Genomic DNA, 18,760 nt, shown 5'->3' with positions numbered 1-18,760 from the left:
CTCCATTTCTCTTGACTTATAAATCCTAACTATCAGCCCTGTTTATTAACATAGACCCTAGTCAGAAATGCTCTGAAATAGATCTACATCTACTTCAACGTCAGTTGGTTCCACACCCTTCTAGAACTTGTGTGGGGTCCTGGACTTCCCGTCTGTCCTGTTAGGGAAGATTTGCTGTCCTAGCTTTCAGGACTCATCAGAGGGAAGAGGGTCATTTACCTTTCCAATGTGCTGTGATCTCAGAGTCGTTAAAATACATGTTTTGCTGCCATTTGTACTGTTTCTTGACTCAATGTTTCATATTTCTGTTCTTCTTTCCTTTTAGAGGAGAGGTGGAACAGCTGGTCTCCCTGCTCTCTCAGAAGCTGCTTGATTTGTTTCTAGATGACGCCACTGGCAGGCACTCATTAGATCTTTCACAGCTGGGCTGGTTCCCATTAGCAACAGACTTTTCTTTTAAAAACTGTCAAGGTCAGAGCAGCTTATCCTTTGGATAAAAGTGGATTTTGGAGAAAAAAAAAAGAGGAAAAAGAACCAGCTTCCTTCCTTACGGAATTAGCGTGTTGCTGCCCCGTATGCCTAAGAGGTCTATTTTAGTGCCAGTGTTCTTGTTATGAAGACTTAGGGGGTCGTCTCCAGTGGAGGGACTGTTCGGATTGGAGGGTTACGTTCACCTACTGCAGGGTATGTTGGGCCTGGGCAAACACACTGGGTAACCTGTGCTCAACATTATATACAGGTAAATCTGGATGAAAACAAACACGAAAAGCAGCTCCGGAAGGGCGGAGGGTTGAGGGAGGGGCTGAGTGTGGGAGGGGTCAGGCCCAGGCCCCTTCCCCACTCTACCTGTTTACAGGCATTGATTGTGTGGGGGCCTGGCTACTTCCTTCTCCACCGTCACAGGCCTCCTCCCAACTTTAGCTGGGGATTTCAAAGGAAGATGGTGGAAATCCTGTGGGACTGTCAAACAGTCAAAAGTCAAATAGTCCTGATTCACTGGTGGCACAGCTTGGGAAGGGGGGTAAGTGAGGAGGAAGTAGGCAGGGCCAGATTCTACGGAAGTCATCCCTTTGGAGTGAGGAGGGTGTTTGAGCAGGGGACTAACACAATGGGAGAGTATTTAAATAAGATTCATCTGAGGACATCCTGGATCTAGTCAGAGAAGAGGCCATAGCAGAACAATGAGACCTGCTGATTCCCGGGGCTCAGAGTGAAGCTAAAGGCGTGCAAGGGAGAGGGGATGGTGGAGATGGGGAGAGGGAGAGAGCAGCCACGTGCACAAGGAAACACTGAGGCTCCTGGGATGTGAGGAGCAGCAGTGGAGAGAGAGATGATGAAAATGAAGGTAATGCTTAGGCTCCTACCCCAGGAGACTGGGGATGTAGTGATGCTGCTGTCAGACATGGGAAATGTGGAGGAAGGGGAATGGGTTTGCAGGGAAAATGGAGTTTGGTTTTAGTCACACTGAATTTGAGGATCCAGTAACAAATCACAGGCCTGGAACTTGTGATGGGGTAAAGTGAAGCCACAGCCTATGAAGGGATAGTTAAAGCAAATAAGCTGGAGAGCTAGAGACAGAATCAAAATTACTAGCACCTTATATTTGTATTATGTTTAATTGTCTTTAAGATATTGTAACTCCTGGAGCATGTCACTATCATTTTCTTATATAAAATGAGGGGGCCTGTAGGTTGATCTTTAAGATACCTTCTAGCTCAAACCTCCTTCCATCCTCCCCTGAAGTTGAGTACTACTTCTCTATAAATACTAATTCTACCTCCTGCTTTGCTGATTCTCATATCAATGAAGAGTTTATTGACCAAATCAACTAATAATAGCTAACATTTACATATCACTTACCATGTGCTAAACACCGTGTTCCTTGCAAGCTACATATATCAACTCATTGAATTCTCACAACAATAAGTGCTATCATTGTTACCATTGTCATTGTCACCATCATTATCACCATCATGTGGCTCCATCATCATCACCACCATCACCATTGTCATCATCAGCATTGTTACCATTGTCATTTCCACCATCATTATCACCATCATGTGGCTCCATCATCATCACCACCATCACCATTGTCATCATCACCACCATCACCATTGTCACCATCACCACCACCACCACCACGACCACCACCACCATCCTCACCATCACCATCACCATCATCATCATCATATCAACAGATTAGAAACTGAGGCAAAGTGAGGTTACATAACTCACTGGAGATCTCATGCCAAGTGAACAACAGGGCTGGGGTTTGAAAGCAAAGAGTCTAGGTTTAGGAATGTAGCTTTTACATTCTGCACAATACTAGGTCTACACCACTCTATCTCTTCTGCTATCAGACCACACAGAAGGTAGAAGGCTGTGAAGATTGGGAGGTGCTTGTGTTGAACCAGGAGTGATTTTACTTCATCAACTTTTGTTAAATCATCCTCACCTCGTAATGCAGGGTTTGCCTTCTTACAGAACCCATGCAGATCTGTATCATTGAGAGGTGAAGCCGGCTGGGCTTCTGGGTCAGGTGGGGACTTGGGGAACTTTCTGTCTAGCTAAAGGATTGTAAATGCACCAATCAGCACTCTGCATCTAGCTAAATGTTTGTAAATGCACCCATCAGCACTCTGTAAAAACGCACCAATCAGTGCTCTGTGTCTAGCTAAAGGTTTGTAAATGCACCAATCAGTACTCTGTAAAAATGGACCAATCAGCACTCTGTAAAGTGGACCAATCAGCGCTCTGTAAAATGGACCGATCAGCAGGACATGGGCAGGGCCAAATAAGGGAAAAAAAAGCTGGCCACCTGAGCCAGCAGTGGCAACCCGCTAGGGTCCCCTTCCACACTGTGGAAGCTTTGTTCTTTCGCTCTTCACAATAAATCTTGCTGCTTCTCACTCTTTGTGTCCACACCACCTTTAAGAGCTGTGACACTCATGGTGAAGGTCTGCGGCTTCACTCCTGAAATCAGTGAGACCACGAACCCATCAAGAGGAATGAACAACTCTGGACGTGCCACCTTTAAGAACTGTAACATTCACTACGAAGGTCTGCGGATTCACTCCTGAAGTCAGCGAGACCACGAACGCACTGGAAGGAATGAACAGCTCTGGACGTGCCACTTTTAAGAGCTGTAACACTCACTGTGAAGGTCTGCAGCTTCACTCCTGAACTCAGCAAGACCACGAACCCACCAGAAGGAAGAAACTCTGGACACATCTGAACATCTGAAGGAACAAACTCTGGACACACCATCTTTAAGAATTGTAACACTCACCGCGAGGGTCTGCGGCTTCATTCTTGAAGTCAGCGAGACCAAGAACCCACTGGAAGGAACCAACTCTGGACACATTTTGGTGACCCAGATGGGACTATTGCCTATCGCCAAGCAGTGAGTACCATCAGACCCCTTTCACTTGCTATTTTGTACTATTTTTCCTTAGAATTTGGGGGCCAAATACCAGGCACCTGTTAAAAGCTGGCCAGTTAAAAGTGACTAGCATGGCCACCAGACTTAAGACATGGTTGTCAGGCTTTCTGGGAAAGGGCTCTCTAACAACCCCCGACTCTTTGGAATTGGGAGCGCTGGTTTGCCTGGAACCAGCTTCCGCTTTTCCTGTACTTCTGGGCTGAGCCAAGGATTGGCAGAGAGAAAAGCCATTCTGCTCTGGGGTCCCGACAAGTTGGTTGACCCTGCAGCCATGAGCAGAACTCTCAAAGTCATGTCGCCCAAGCGAGACTCACCCATCTATCCTATCTATCCTGATGCTTGCCTCCTGGGTCCTAATGCCTGTCAGACAAACTTCCTCTCGCCTTTCTTCTCTGAGGCCAGTCCTGCTTCTAAAAACCACTCCCTGTCTCTGGTCCTTTTCTAGTTTCTCCTGTAAGAATGATTTATAGTATAAACTTCAGGACTCTGTTACCTTCTTTAGGCACCCGGGCTCACCAACCAGAAAGACATAATTTTTGCCCAAAGCCCCATTGTAGGGGGGACTATCTGGAATTTTAGGATCCCTCCTCAGAAAAGCAGGCCTAACAAAAGCTATTCCTGAAGCTAGGATTTGGGGAGCCTCAGAAATTGTATCCTTCCTATTCATATAAGTGAGGACAAAAGGCATCACTCTTCTAACTCTGGAGATCCCTTCCCTCCCTCAGGGTATGGCCCTCCACTTCATTTTTGGGGCATAACATCTTTATAGGACACGGGTAAGGTCTCAATACTAACAGAAGAATGCTTAGGACTCTAACAGGTTTTCGAGAATGCATCAGTAAGGGCCACTAAATCTGACCTTCCTCGGTCCTCCTTGTGGTCTAGGAGGAAAACTTGTGTTTCTGCTGCTGCATCAGTGAGCGCAACTATTCTGATCAGCAGGGTCCAGGGACTGTTGTGGGTTCTTGGGCAAGAGGTGTTTCTGCTGCTACATCAGTGAGGGCGACTATTCTGATCAGCAGGGTCCAGGGACCATTGCGGGTTCTTGGGCAGGCGGAGAAACAAACAAACCAAAACCGCTGGCGGTTTTGTCTTTCAGATGGGAAACATCCAAGCATCAACAGGCTCATTCTTGAAATGCATCCTAAGCCATTGGGACCAATTTGACCCACAAACCCTGAAAAAGACCTGGCTCATTTTTTTCTGTACTACAGCTTGGCCCCAATATTGTCTCTCTGATGGGGAAAAATGGCCACCTGAGGGAAGTATAAATTACAATACTATCCTGCAGCTTGACCTTTTCTGTAAGAGGGAAGGCCAATGGAGTGAAATACCTTACGTCCAAGCTTTTTCATTGAAGGAGAATACACAACTATGCAAAGCTTGCAATTTACATCCTACAGGAGGACCTCACAGCTTGTCCCCATATCCTAGCCTCCCTATAGCTCCCCTTCCTATTAATGATAAGCCTCCTCTAATCTCCTCCACCCAGAAGGAAATAAGCAAAGAAATCTCCAAAGGACCACAACCCCCCCTGTGCTATTGGTTATGTCCCCTTCAAGCTGTAGGGGGAGGGGAATTTGGCCCAACCTGGGTACATGTCCCCTTCTCCCTCTCTGATTTAGAGCAGATCAAGGCAGATCTGGGGAAGTTTTCAGATGATCCTGATAGGTACATAGATGTCATACAGGGTCTAGGGCAAACCTTTGATCTCACTTGGAGAGATGTCTTGCTATTGTTAGATCAAACCCTGGCCTTTAATGAAAAGAATGAGACTTTAGCTGTAGCCTGAGACTTTGGAGATACCTGGTATCTCAGTCAAGTAAATGATAGAATGACAGCTGAAGAAAGGGACAAATTCCCTACCAGTCAGCAAGCTGTCCCCAGTATGGATCCCCACTGGGACCTCGACTCAGATCATGGGGACTGGAGTCGTAAACATCTATTGACTTGTGTCCTAGAAGGAATAAGGAGAATTAGGAAAAAGCCCATGAATTGTTCAATGATGTCTACCATAATTCAGGGAAAGGAAGAAAATCCTGCCTTCCTTGAGCAGCTATGGGAGGCCTTAAGAAAATATACTCCCCTGACACCCGACTCACTCGAGGGTCAATTGATTCTAAAAGATAAGTTTATTACCCAATCAGCTGCAGATATCAGGAGATAGCTCCAAAAGCGAGCCCTGGGCCCTGAACAAAATCTGGAGGCATTATTATACCTAGCAACCTTGGTGTTCTATAATAGGGACCAAGAGGAACAGGCCCAAAAGGAAAAGTGAGATCAGAGAAAGGCCACAGCCTTAGTCATGGCCCTCAGACAAACAAACCTTGGTGGTTCAGAGAGGACAGAAAATGGAGCAGGCCAATCACCCAGTAGGGCTTGTTATCAGTGCGGTTTACAAGGACACTTTAAAAAAGATTGTCCAATGAGAAACAAGCCTCCCCCTCGTCCATGTCCACTATGCTGAGGCAATCACTGGAAAGTGCACTGCCCCAGAGTGCAATGGTTCTCTGGGCCAGAAGCCCCCAACCAGATGATCCAACAACAGGACTGAGGGTGCCCAGGGCAAGTGCCAGCTCATGTCCATGTCATCACCCTCACTGAGCCCCCGGTACATTTAACCATTGAGGGCCAGGAAATTGACTTCCTCCTGGATACCGGCACGGCCTTCTCAGTGTTAATCTCCTGTCCTGGACAGTTGTCATCAAGGTCCATTATCATCTGAGTAATCCTGGGACAGCCTGTAACCAGGTATTTCTCCCACCTTCTCAGTTGTAACTGGGAGACTTTGCTCTTTTCACATGCCTTTCTTGTTATGCCTGAAAGTCCCACCCTTATTAAGGAGGGATATATTAGCCAAGGCTGGAGCTATTATCTACATGAATATGGGGAACAAGTTACCAATTTATTGTCCTGTACTTGGGAGGGAATCAACCCTGAAGCCTGGGCATTGGAAGGACAATTTGGAAGGGCCACAAATGCCCACACAGTCCAAATCAGGCTAAAAGATCCCACCACATTTCCTTATCAAAGGCAATATCCCTTAAGGCCTGAAGCTCATAAAGGATTACAGGATATTGTTAAACATTTAAAAGCTCAAGGCTTAGTAAGGAAATGCAGCAGTCCCTGCAACACCCCAATTCTAGGAGTACAAAAACAGAATGGTCAGTGGAGACTAGTGCAAGATCTTGGACTCATCAATGAGGCAGTAATTCCTCTATATCCAGTTGTACCCAACCCCTATACCCTGCTTTCTCAAATACCAGAGGAAGCAGAATGGTTCAGTGTTCTGGACCTCAAGGATGCCTTCTTCTGTATTCCCCTGCACTCTGACTCCCAGTTTCTCTTTGCCTTTGAGGATCCCACAGACCACACGTCCCAACTTACGTGGACCGTCTTGCCTCATGGGTTTAGGGATAGCCCTCCTCTGTTTGATCAGGCACTGGCCCAAGATCTAGGCCACTTCTCAAGTCCAGGCACTCTGGTCCTTCAGTATGTGGATGATTTACTTTTGGCTACCAGTTCAGAAGCCTCATGCCAGCAGGCTACTCTAGATCTCTTGAACTTTCTAGCTAATCAAGGGTACAAGGCATCTAGGTTGAAGGCCCAGCTTTGCCTACAGTGGGTCAAATATCTAGGCCTAATCTTAGCCAGAGGAACCAGGGCCCTCAGCAAGGAATAAATACAGCCTATACTGGCTTATCCTAACCCTAAGACATTAAAACAGTTTCAGGGGTTCCTTGGAATCACTGGCTTTTGCCAACTATGGATCCCCAGATACAGCGAGATAGCCAGGCCCCTCTATACTCTAATCAAGGAGACCAAGAGGGCAAATACTCATCTAGTAGAATGGGAACCAGGGGCAGAAAGAGCCTTCAAAACCTTAAAGCAGACCCTAGTAAAAGTTCCAGCTTTAAGCCTTCCAGAAAGCAGGGATAGCTCTTGGAGTCCTTACCCAGACTCATGGGACAACCCCACAACCAGTGGCATACCTAAGTAAGGAAATTGATGTAGTAGCAAAAGGCTGGCCTCACTGTTTATGGGTAGTTGTGGTGGTGGCCATCTTAGTGTCAGAGGCTATCAAAATAATACAAGGAAAGGACCTCACTGTCTGCACTACTCATGATGTAAATGAAATACTAGGTGCCAAAGGAAGTTTATGGATATCAGGCAACCACCTGCTTAGATATGAGATGCTACTACTTGAGGGACCGGTGCTTCAAGTGCATACATGTGCAGCCATCAGCCTTGCTGTTTTTCTCCCAGAGGATGGGGAGGTGGTCGAGCATGGCTGCCAACAGGTTGTAGTCCAGACTTATGCCGCCCAAGATCATCTCTTAGAAGTCCCCTTAGCTAATCCTGACCTTAACCTATATACCGATGGAAGTTCATTTGTGGAAAATGGGATATGAAGGGCAGGTTATGCCATAGTTGATGTAACCATACTTGAAAGTAAGCCTCCTCCCCCAGGGACCAGTGCCCAGTTAGCAGAGCTAGTGGCACTTACCCAAGCCTTAGAACTGGGAAAGGGAAAAAGAATAAATGTGTACACAGATAGCAAGTATGCTAATCTAATCCTACATGCCCATGCTGCAATATGGAAAGAAAGGGAGTTCCTAACCTCTGGGTGAAGCCCCATTAAATACCACAAGGAAATTATGGAGTTATTGCACGCAGTGCAAAAACCCAAGGAGGTGACTGTCTTACACTGTGGAACCCATCAAAAAGGGGAAGGAGAGGGGAGAACACCAGTATAAGTGGCTAGCAGAGGCAGGGAAAGACCAGCAGAAAGAAAGAGACAGAAAGTCAGAGAGAGAGAGAGTGAGAGGAAGAGACAGACAAAGAGGAAGTCAGAGAGAGAGAGAGAGACAGAAAGTCAAAGAGAGAGAGGAACAGACAAAGAAGGAGTCAGAAAGAGAGAGACAAAGAAGTCAGAGAGAAAGAAAGAGAGGTGGAATTAGTAAAGAAAAAACAGTGTACCCTATTCCTTTAAAAGCCAGGGTAAATTTAAAACCTATAATTGATAATTGAAGGTCTTCTCCGTGACCCTATAACACTCCAATACCACCTTGTTGTCAGTGCAAACAAGGGCATAGCCTGAAAGCACTGAGGCCACTGACAACCCATAGCCTTTCTGTCAAAAATCCTTAACCTAGCAGGTTTCCTAACAGGGATCTAAATCTTAATTAATTACCATACAAAGGTCCAACCAGATCTAGGAGGAAATCCCTTCAGGATAGGACATTAGATGGTTCCTCCCAGGCAATTAAGGAAAAAAAAAAAAAGACACAATGGGTATTCAGTAAGTGATAAGGAACTCTTGTAGAAGCAGTTAGGAAAATTGCCTAATAATTGGTCTGCTCAAACACGCCTGCGAGTTGTTTGCACTCAGCCAAATCTTAAAGTACTTACAGAATCAGGAAGGAGCCATCTATACCATTTCTAAGTTAATATGGACTGAACGAGGTTTTATTAATAGCAAAGAAAAATTGAAATCCCAAACGGTTTTATTAATAGCAAAGAAAAATTGAAATCCCAAACTTACAAGGTTTTCAACTAAAGTAAAGTTTGCTAAAAGTTAATAGTGTAACATGCATTATCCTACTACCACACACTCTCAAAGTATTTCTCAGACAGTTTGCAAGAAATAACGAAATCTATCCAGTAAGGATAGTAACTATAATCCCAAATAGACTCTTTGGCAGCAGTGACTCTCCAAAACCACCAAGGTCTAGACCTCCTCACTGCTGAGAAAGGAGGACTCTGCATCTTCTTAGAGGAGGAGTGTTGTTTCTACATTAACCAGTCAGGGATAGTACGAGATGCTGCCTGGCATTTACAGGAAAAGGCTTCTGAAATCGGGCAACGCCTTTCAAACTCTTATACCAACCTCTGGAGTTGGGCAACATGGCTTCTCCCCTTTCTAGGTCCTGTGGCAGCCATCTTGCTATTACTTACCTTCGGGCCCCATATTTTTAACCTCCTTGTCAAATGTGTTTCCTCTAGGATTGAGGCCATCAAGCTACAGATGGTCTTACAAATGGAATCCCAAATGAGCTCGACTAACAACTTCTATAGAGGACCCCTGGACTGACCTGCTGGCCCTTTCACGGCCTAAAGAGTTCCCCTCTGGAGGACACTATCACTGCAGGGCCCCTTCTTTGCCCCTGTCCAGCAGGAAGTAGCTAGAGCGGTCATCGGGTAATTCCCAACAGCAGTTGGGGTGTCCTGTTTAGAGGGGAGATGGTGAGGTGAAGCCGGCTGGGCTTCTGGGTCAGGTGGGGACTTGGGGAAATTTTCTGTCTAGCTAAAGGATTGTAAACACACCAATCAGTGCTCTGTGTCTAGCTAAAAGTTTGTAAATGTACCAATCAGCACTCTGTAAAAATGGACCAATCAGCACTCTGTATAATGGACCAATCAGCGCTCTGTAAAATGGATAAAACATCAGGATGTGGGTGGGGCCAAATAAGGGAATAAAAGCTGGCCACCTGAGCCAGCAGCGGCAACCTGCTTGGGTCCCCTTCCACGCTGTGGAAGCTTTGTTCTTTCGCTCTTTGCCATAAATCTTGCTGCTGCTCACTTTTTGGGTCTGCACAACCTTTAAGAACTGTAACACTCACTGCGAAGGTCTGCAGCTTCACTCGTGAAGCCAGCAAGACCACGAACTCATCAGAAGGAAGAAACTCCGGACACATCTGAACATCTGAAGGAACAAACTCCGGACACACCATCTTTTTTAATTTAATTTAATTTAATTTAATTTTATTATTATTATACTTTAAGTTTTAGGGTGCATGTGCACAATGTGCAGATTTGTTACGTATGTATACATGTGCCATGTTGGTGTGCTGCACCCATTAATTTGTCATTTAGCATTAGGTATATCTCCTAATGCTATCCCTCCCCCCTCCCCCCACTCCATAACAGTCCCTGGAGTGTGATGTTCCCCTTCCTGTGTCCATGTGTTCTCATTGTTCAATTCCCACCTATGAGTGAGAACATGCGGTGTTTGGTTTTTTGTCCTTGAGATAGTTTGCTGAGAATGATGGTTTCCAGCTTCATCCATGTCCCTACAAAGGACATGAACTCATCATTTTTTATGGCTGCATAGTATTCCATGGTGTATATATGCCACATTTTCTTAATCCAGTCTATCGTTGTTGGACATCTGGCTTGGTTCCAAGTCTTTGCTATTGTGAATAGTGCCGCAATAAACATACGTGTGCATGTGTCTTTATAGCAGCATGATTTATAATCCTTTGGGTATATACCCAGTCAGACACACCATCTTTAAGAACTGTAACACTCACCACGAGGGTTTGCAGCTTCATTCTTGAAGTCAGCGAGTCCAAGAACCCACTGGAAGGAACCAACTCTGGACACATCATCATGCCCTTGATCTATGTTCAGACACTCCTTGATTCTCTGTTAGAGGGCCTGTCTGATTTGTGAATTATATGTGGTCAGTTCACTTTAATTTTTATTATTATTATTTTTTTGAGATGGAGTCTTACTCTGTCACCCAGGCCAGAGTTCAGTGGCCCTATCTTGGCTCCCTGCAACCTCCACCTCCCTGGTTCAAGTGATTCTCCTGCCTCAGCCTCCCAAGTAGCTAGAATTACAGCCGTGTGCCACCATGCCCAGCTAATTTTTGTATTTTTATTAGAGACGGGGTTTCACCATGTTGACCAGGCTGGTTTCAAACTACCCCAGGTGATCTGCCTGCCTTGGCCTCCCAAAGTGCTGCAATTACATGTGTGAGCCACCGCACCCAGCCAGTTCACCTTAATTCTGGTGGTTATAACCATTGGTTCCACACAATTCATTCACCCTGACTTCTTAGACGGGTCCTGGGGATATTACAGAAAAAATAAAGGAGAAAACACCCTTAAATGGCATGATTCTTAGGGCTTCAACTGCCACTGCCTTGAGAAGCTCACCTTACATATTGCTTTCCACCATCTACAAGCAGGTGATACACACTTCTACATCTCTAACCCCAGACCTTGTTCCCCATCTCCAGACCCATATATAAACACATCTATGGACACTGCCTCTGATGTCTCAACATATTCAGAAGTGAACTTATAATCACTTTCCCCTAGTCTGTTGTTTCCTGATGTTTCTAATCCACCCAATGTCTAAGCAAAACCCTTGGAGTCATCTAAAAGGCTCTTACCTTCCCTTTGAAAATTTTGAGTTACCTAATCCTGTAGATTCTACTTTTTGAAAATAGTTTTTTTTAAATTTTATTTTAGAATTGGGGTACGTGTGCAGGTTTGTTGTATAGGTAAATTGCATGTTGCAGGGGTTTTGTGTACAGATTGTGTCATCACCCAGATAATAAGTATGGTACCTGATAGGTTGTTTTTTGATCCTCACCCTCTAAACCTCCACCCTCAAGTAGGCCCTGGTGTCTGTTGTTCCCTTCTTTGTGTCCATATATACTCAATGCTTCGCATCCACTTATAAGTGAGAACATGCGGCATTTTGTTTTCTGTTTCTGTGTTAGTTCACTTTGGCTATCTTCCATCCATGTTGCTGAAAAGGACATGATCTTGTTCTTTTTTGAAGACGGTTTTAATTCCTCTCCTCTTCAGCTCAACGTGAATTTCTGGAGCTGCTGTTTCTTCTTCTTCTTCTTTTTTTTTTTTTTTTTTGAGACAGAGTCTTAATCTGCCACCCAGGCTGAAGTGCAGTGGCATGAGCTCATTGCAACCTCTGCCTCCTGGATTCAAGCAATTCTCATGCCTCAGCCTCCCAAATAGCTGGGATTACAGGCATGTGCCACCACGCTCTGCTAATTTTTTGTATTTTTGGTAGAGATGGGTTTCACCATGTTAACCAGGCTGGTCTTTAACTCCTGACCTCAAGTGATCCACCTACCTTGGCCTCCCAAAGTGCTGGGATTACAGGTGTGAGCCAATGCACTCGGCCAGGAGCTGTTTCTTATCTGGGTTCTCTCTCATTCTCTACCTTGCTGCCAAGCTATTCAAAAAGCAAAAACCTGTTCATGCTGCTTCTGTAGATTTCAAGATAAAGTTCAGGCATACAAGAATCTTCATGCCCTGGAACCTGCCTCCCTTACTGGTCACATTTCCCACTATTGCCCTTTCCATACTCACACACCAAATTCCGGAGCTACCAAACTATGTATTGTTTTTGGTCACATTGTTTCACATGGCAATCCACCACCAAGGGATGGATGCTGTTTAAAAAAAAATTTTACATTGCTGTGGTTTGACTGTATGTGTCCCTCCAAAATTCATATGTTGAAAACTAATCTCCAATGTAATAGTATTGAGGTGGGGCCTTTAGGGGGGCAGGGTGCTCATGAATGGGACTCGTGTCCTTATGAGAGAGGGTCTAGTGAGATCCAGAATGCCTTTTGTGCCCATTTACCATGTGAGGATGCCATTTTGATGGTAGAGAGTGAGCCTTCACCAGACACTGTTTCTTACAGTTCTGGAGGCTGGGAAGTCCAAGCCCAAGGTATCAGCAATTTCTACTATATTATAAATTATCCAGTCTGTGGTATTTTGTAACAGCAGCCTGAACAGACTGCGACAGACATCTTTGTCTGTTTCCTTTACATACATAACAAATAGTTGATTGTGGTTAATTTTTTCTGTGTTCTCTGCTGAGCACCTTTATTTCGCTATAGTTTCACCAAGGAGAGAGGATCACTAGAAGGTTCTCTTTCATTTCTTTGATATAGTGGATTAATGACAGTTAATTTTATTAACCATCACTTTAATTTTATAATGGTTAATTTTATTTTTATTTATTTATTGTTTAAATTTTTTTAATGTTTTGAAATTTCAAAACAGTTTTGATGAACACATAATAATTGCACATATTTATGCAATAGATAGTGATATTGTGATATGTACACATAGTGATCAGCTTAGGGTAATTAGCATATTCATTATCTCAAACATTTATTATTTTTTTCCTTCTAGCTATTTGAAACTATATATTATTGCTAATTATAGTTATGATGGTTAATTTTGTGTGTGAACTTGAGTGGGCCATAGGGTGCTGGGATTAAACATTGTTTCTGGTGCACCTGTGAGGATATTTCTACGTGAGACTGACTTTTGAATTGGTAAACTCAGTAAAGTAGATTGCCCTCCCTAATGTGGTTGGGCATCATCGGATCTTTTGAGCACTGCATAGAATGAAAAGTGGAGAAAGGAGGAATTCATTCTGTTTTGTCCCGCCTCACTGCTTGAGCTGGGACATATCATCTCATCTTCTCCCAACCTTGGGGTAGGATTTACATCATTAGCTCCCCTGGTTCTCCTGTGTCTCTAGCCTGCAGACAGCGAGGGACTTAGCCCCCAAAATTGTATGAGCCAGTTCTTCAGAATAAATCTCTCTCTTATTCTGTTTCTCTAGAGAACCCTGACTAATACAGTGGTGGATATAAAGATAAACCAGGCATTGATCCTGCCTTCAATGGAAGGTAAGGCATGAGCACACAAAACTCTGAAAAAAGGTAGATGCTGGCTGGGCCTGGTGGCTCATGCCTATAATCCCAGCACTTTGGGAGGCTGAGGCAGGAGAATCGCTTGAGTCCAAGAGTTTGATACCAGCCTGGGCAACAGAGGGAGACCTCGTGTCTACAAAAATTTAGCCAGGTGTGGTGGCTCATGCTTATAGTCCCAGCTACTCAGGAGACTGAGGCGGGAGGACCACTTGAGCCTGGGAGATGGAGGCTGCAGTGAGCTGTGATCACACTGCTGCACTCCAGCCTAGTAACAGAGCAAGACTGTCTCCAAGAAAACTTCCCAAAATAGATGCTCATAATAAGATAATTTGGACTCTATAGTAAAGAGAGTCTTTCCACCGCAGGCCTTCCAGAAGCACAGGGAGGTCTCTTGGAAGTGAACTTCCAGGCTCTGCGCCTCTCTCTGTTGTTCTCCTTGCCCTTGTAGTACTGAAGGTTAACTTATTTTATTTATTTATTTATTTATTTTCAAGACAGAATCTCGCTCTGTCACCAGGCTGGAGTGCAGTGGCACGATCTCAGCTCACTGCAATCTCCGACTCCCTTGTTCAGGCGATTCTCCTGCCTCAGCCTCCCGAGTAGCTGGGATTACGGGCTGGTGCCACCACACCCAGCTAATTTTTGTATTTTTAGTAGAGACGGGGTGTCACCATTTTGGCTAGGATGGTCTCGATCTCTTGACCTTGTGATCCACCTGCCTCGGCCTCCCAAAGTGCTGGGATTACAGACGTGAGCCACCATACCCGGCCTGAAGGTTAACTTATTTTTCTAAATCATAACACCTTCAGATGTGCCCTCTTGTTAGCATAGAAAGGAAGAAACATGTATTTTATTGGTTAAAAAGACTTTCAGAAAGCTGGAAGTCTAAGAAATAGTTGTCCACAGACCACATGACCTGAATTCTAAGTTTAAGATTCTGTTTATCTTCATCCTCCTGAGACGACTCACACTGTCAAGGACTCTCTATCCACCATCAGCATCTTATACAGGTAAATAACATTAACATGGAAGGGATAAAGGAGGCAAAGAGGTGTCTTGAAAAGGTCAGAGAGAACATGGAATGCATCTGTGAAAGGGAGGGACAGGGTTTTGCTCAGTAGCATCATGTTAGCTGCTTGGAGGCAGGTGGTGTGGGCTGACTGGGTGTACGCAGTATATGTCTTAGTATCATTTAAGTCACCCTTTTTTTCCTTAACAGCAGCTTCCCAAAGTCACTGTGCAGCAGCTTTTCCCTATGGGTGGAGTCCTAGAAAACTGCTTAGATAGACGTTTAAGGATGGAGCACTCTGAGAACCCCCACTCCAAAACGTTTGTGGTTGTGTCCTCATTGAACATTTGTTTAATTTTTTTGTTGATGGGTATTTACTCTGCAGGCAGGACTCTCTAGCTGGCTATAGAATGTCTGTTTTCTGGTGTCGATAGCTTTATGGGCCTAAAGCCTGAAGTAGCTGGAGGTCCAAAGGTAACTGCACAATCCACTTCCCCTCACAGCTTGGTACATGTAATAAATGCTCAATAAAGATTTGTTACAGAAATGGACAGATTCTCAGGTAAAAGACAAATCAGATTCCAAAGAAATATCCTGTTTCAGGTTTGACACAACATACTGTGCAAAGGCGGCCAGTAAATTACTCATAGAACAAATCACAGGTGACTGAACTATGGGGTAGTAATTTCTGAAGGCTCAAGTGGTTTATGCAGTCCTCAGCATCCCTTGATGGAATTATAGCACCATAATTCAAATAGCTCCTGTTTCCTTGACAGACACATACCATGGATTTGAATCCCAAATCTTGCCCATGGTTGACACTCTGTTTTTATCCACCCCTGCATTCTTTTGCTGCCCAAGAAATTCTTTTGTTGAAGCCTCTAGTGTTAGGTACATTTCTCTATTTCTTTGTGTTATGTTGTTTCCATGTATTACTGGGTATTTAACTTATTAACGAGACTACATACATGAACATTTTGTGAATGGCTTTCTTTTGGGATTTTGGAAGTTTATTTCTTTTAGCGGTCAGTTTTTGCATCCTGTATGAAGCAGAGTGAGGCTAGTGCATGGTGCATTCTTTGCTTAAGTGCTAGCATGTATGCATTTAGTCTGATCTTTGTACACAAAAATAGAGAGGTAGTGAAATGAGAAAGATTCCTTTGTCCCCCTCGCAGGGCATGCGATGGGGGTGTGGCTCGCTTCTTCAGTGCCCTGCTGCTCAGACCTCTAGGGGAGCATACAGATGGGCAGGCTGTGGGACTCCCACCCCATAGCAATGTCTAGGGGTGAACGTTTACAGCTCCTGAAGCCCCAGTGGGCATGTGTTACCGGGTGCTCTTTCAGTTTGCCTTTCTTTTTCTATAGGCGGCTTGTGTTAGCTCAATTAGACCCTCTACCCTGTCTAAAGGATAGAGGGTTTTCTGTATCCTGGAGTTTCTAGCTTTGGTGTACCGGAAGAACTGGATCACATGTGGGCTTGGAGAATGAATGCAAGGTTTTATGAATGGAAGTAGCTCTCAGCAGATGGGGGAGGCAGAAGGGAGATGGTTTTCCAGTGGAGTCGGGCCACCTGGCAGCCAGGCTTTCCTCCAACTGCCCCAGCCAAACTCCATGTGGTTCTGCCGGTCAGTGGCCTGTTGGCATGTCGGTGCTGGTGCTTTCCTCTCCACGTCCAGCCGCCTGTGTGTTCCTCCGCTGATGTGCTCCTCTCCAAGTCCGGCTGCTTTTGTCTCTGCCCTGCTAGGGTCTCGGGTTTTTAGAGGCACAGGATGGGGACATGGCAGGCCAGGGCGGTCTTGGGAAATGCAACATTTGGGCATGAAGGCAGGAGTGCCTGACCTCACCTGGGTCCCTGAGGGTGGAGCCCTAGCCAGGGACCACGCCTTTCCTCTCCCCAGCACTTCCCTTTCCCGCTTCCGTATCATTTAAAGGGACCGCTCTTCCTTTCCCAGCACTTCCGTATCATTTTCCCCCTCTGAAGAAGTACATCTAACTGCCTTTAGAATATGGACGATGACAGGTCTTAGCTGCATCTTGCTGACAGGGGTCATTGTTTTGGAGGAAAACAGCAGTCAGACTCCTCCCAAAGGTCTATCTAAGCGTTCCTAGCAAAGGTAAGCCATCATCTGAGGCTCTGGTTGCCTGTTTGGAGTTTAATGGTTTCTAGGTGTGAGAGAAAAAAACAAGTTTTATAAGGTTAAGTATGCATGGGTTAAACATGTGTATTATACACAGAAAGGATTTAGTGCCAAAGATTACAGAGACAAGAAGTGAAGTATACTAATAACAACATTGTACCCTGAGCTGTTTCACTCTGGTGAAAGAAATTAAACCTTGTATGGGAGCAGATAAAATTGTAGAAGAGAGATAACAGTTCTTGCCATATCTTCAGCAGTTAACAGCTGCACCCTGGGAATACCTGTATCTTCTCTCTGTTTCCCGGGCCTCCCTGTCTCTATTACAAAAGACAGAGGTGGCCACTTTCAGGAGGTCCTCTGACGTACTTTCTGGTCCCAGGGCTCGTTTCTGCAACTTCCTCCTGATGTCAGGAGCTGCCTGAGTAATATATTTGCCCTTTAGGATTAGCTGTCCCTCGACTGAATCAGGAGATAGAGACTTACCAAGTCGTCCCTTAGCCTTTCCAGGAAGGCAGTGGAATTTTTATCAAATCCCTGGTCGATCATGGACAACTTAGTATAATTGAGAGGCTTGGTCCCATAAGCCTTCCATTATGCACACCTGAGACTTCCACCTCATCATTGGGATCCCATTTAGGGTCATTCATTAGTACTGCTTCTCTTCCAGCTGGATAATGTTTGCCCCCTTCCCTGACACTATATGTGAAACAAAGCTCATCCCCAAATCTCTCTGCTACTTGCAGAGCAGCCTGCTTCTCATTGTCTGTTAGGGTCTGATTCAAAAGTAACATTACATCTCTCCAGGAGAGTTCAAATATTTGAGTGAAATCCTGGAAAGCCTCTATATATCTATCAGGGTCATCTGAAAACTTGCCAAGATCTCCCTTAATTTGCCCTAAGTTCTATAGGGAGAAGGGAATTTGAACCCTACTGGGCCCAAATTCACTGGGCATCTGTTGAGGTGGGGGCAAAAGAGAGACTGGGCTTGTTTAGGGCAAGGATTTTTAGGAGGGGGTAAGTGAGAGGCTGGAACACTATAGGCTGGTAGGGGTGAACCTGGAGGGGCAGGGCTGGAGAGAGCTGGCTCCTCTGCTGGGGGTGCTTCTGGGACTCCTATCTTTACTTCCCTGGGCTTGCCCCTTGCAGCCTACCTGAGATAGTAAACAGGAGGGCTGGATCAATCCTACACTGTCGGCAAAGGTCTGGATTGCCTTGCAAGTTATAGAAAGCCTGCACATATGGGGTCTCAGACCATCTGTCCTCAGGTCTACAGAAAAGTTCCTCTTTTTCCACTGCACTATGTACCCATGAAGCAGTGAAACTCTGGAGAATAGGAATTAACCACCCTCACCTGTGCCTCCATTTCTTCCTGCTGTTGGCAAACTTTGAGTTTTCTGGGCCTGTTTATGCCACGAAGCATGGCCTCCTTCTTTGGGGTGGAGGGTTCAGTTGGCAGGAATTGGTCATGCCCGTTTACATTGTGCCTGTTGCCTGGCTTTGGACCCACTAAGACCTGGTTTTTCTTTCTAGGGCCTCTGCCTGAAGCTTGGAATAGAGTTAGGGATTGAAAAGGCATTTTAGAGGCTGTTTGTATCTGTTTGGAGTGTCTCAAATGTGTCCCGTCAAAGTTCTCAGCCAGCAGGCGTCATTCCTCTGTTACGTTCCCTATCAGAAAC

Source organism: Pan paniscus, chromosome 5 (assembly GCF_029289425.2).
Source record: "Pan paniscus chromosome 5, NHGRI_mPanPan1-v2.0_pri, whole genome shotgun sequence".
NCBI lineage: Eukaryota > Metazoa > Chordata > Mammalia > Primates > Hominidae > Pan > Pan paniscus.
Note: the sequence above shows the minus strand (reverse complement) of the source record.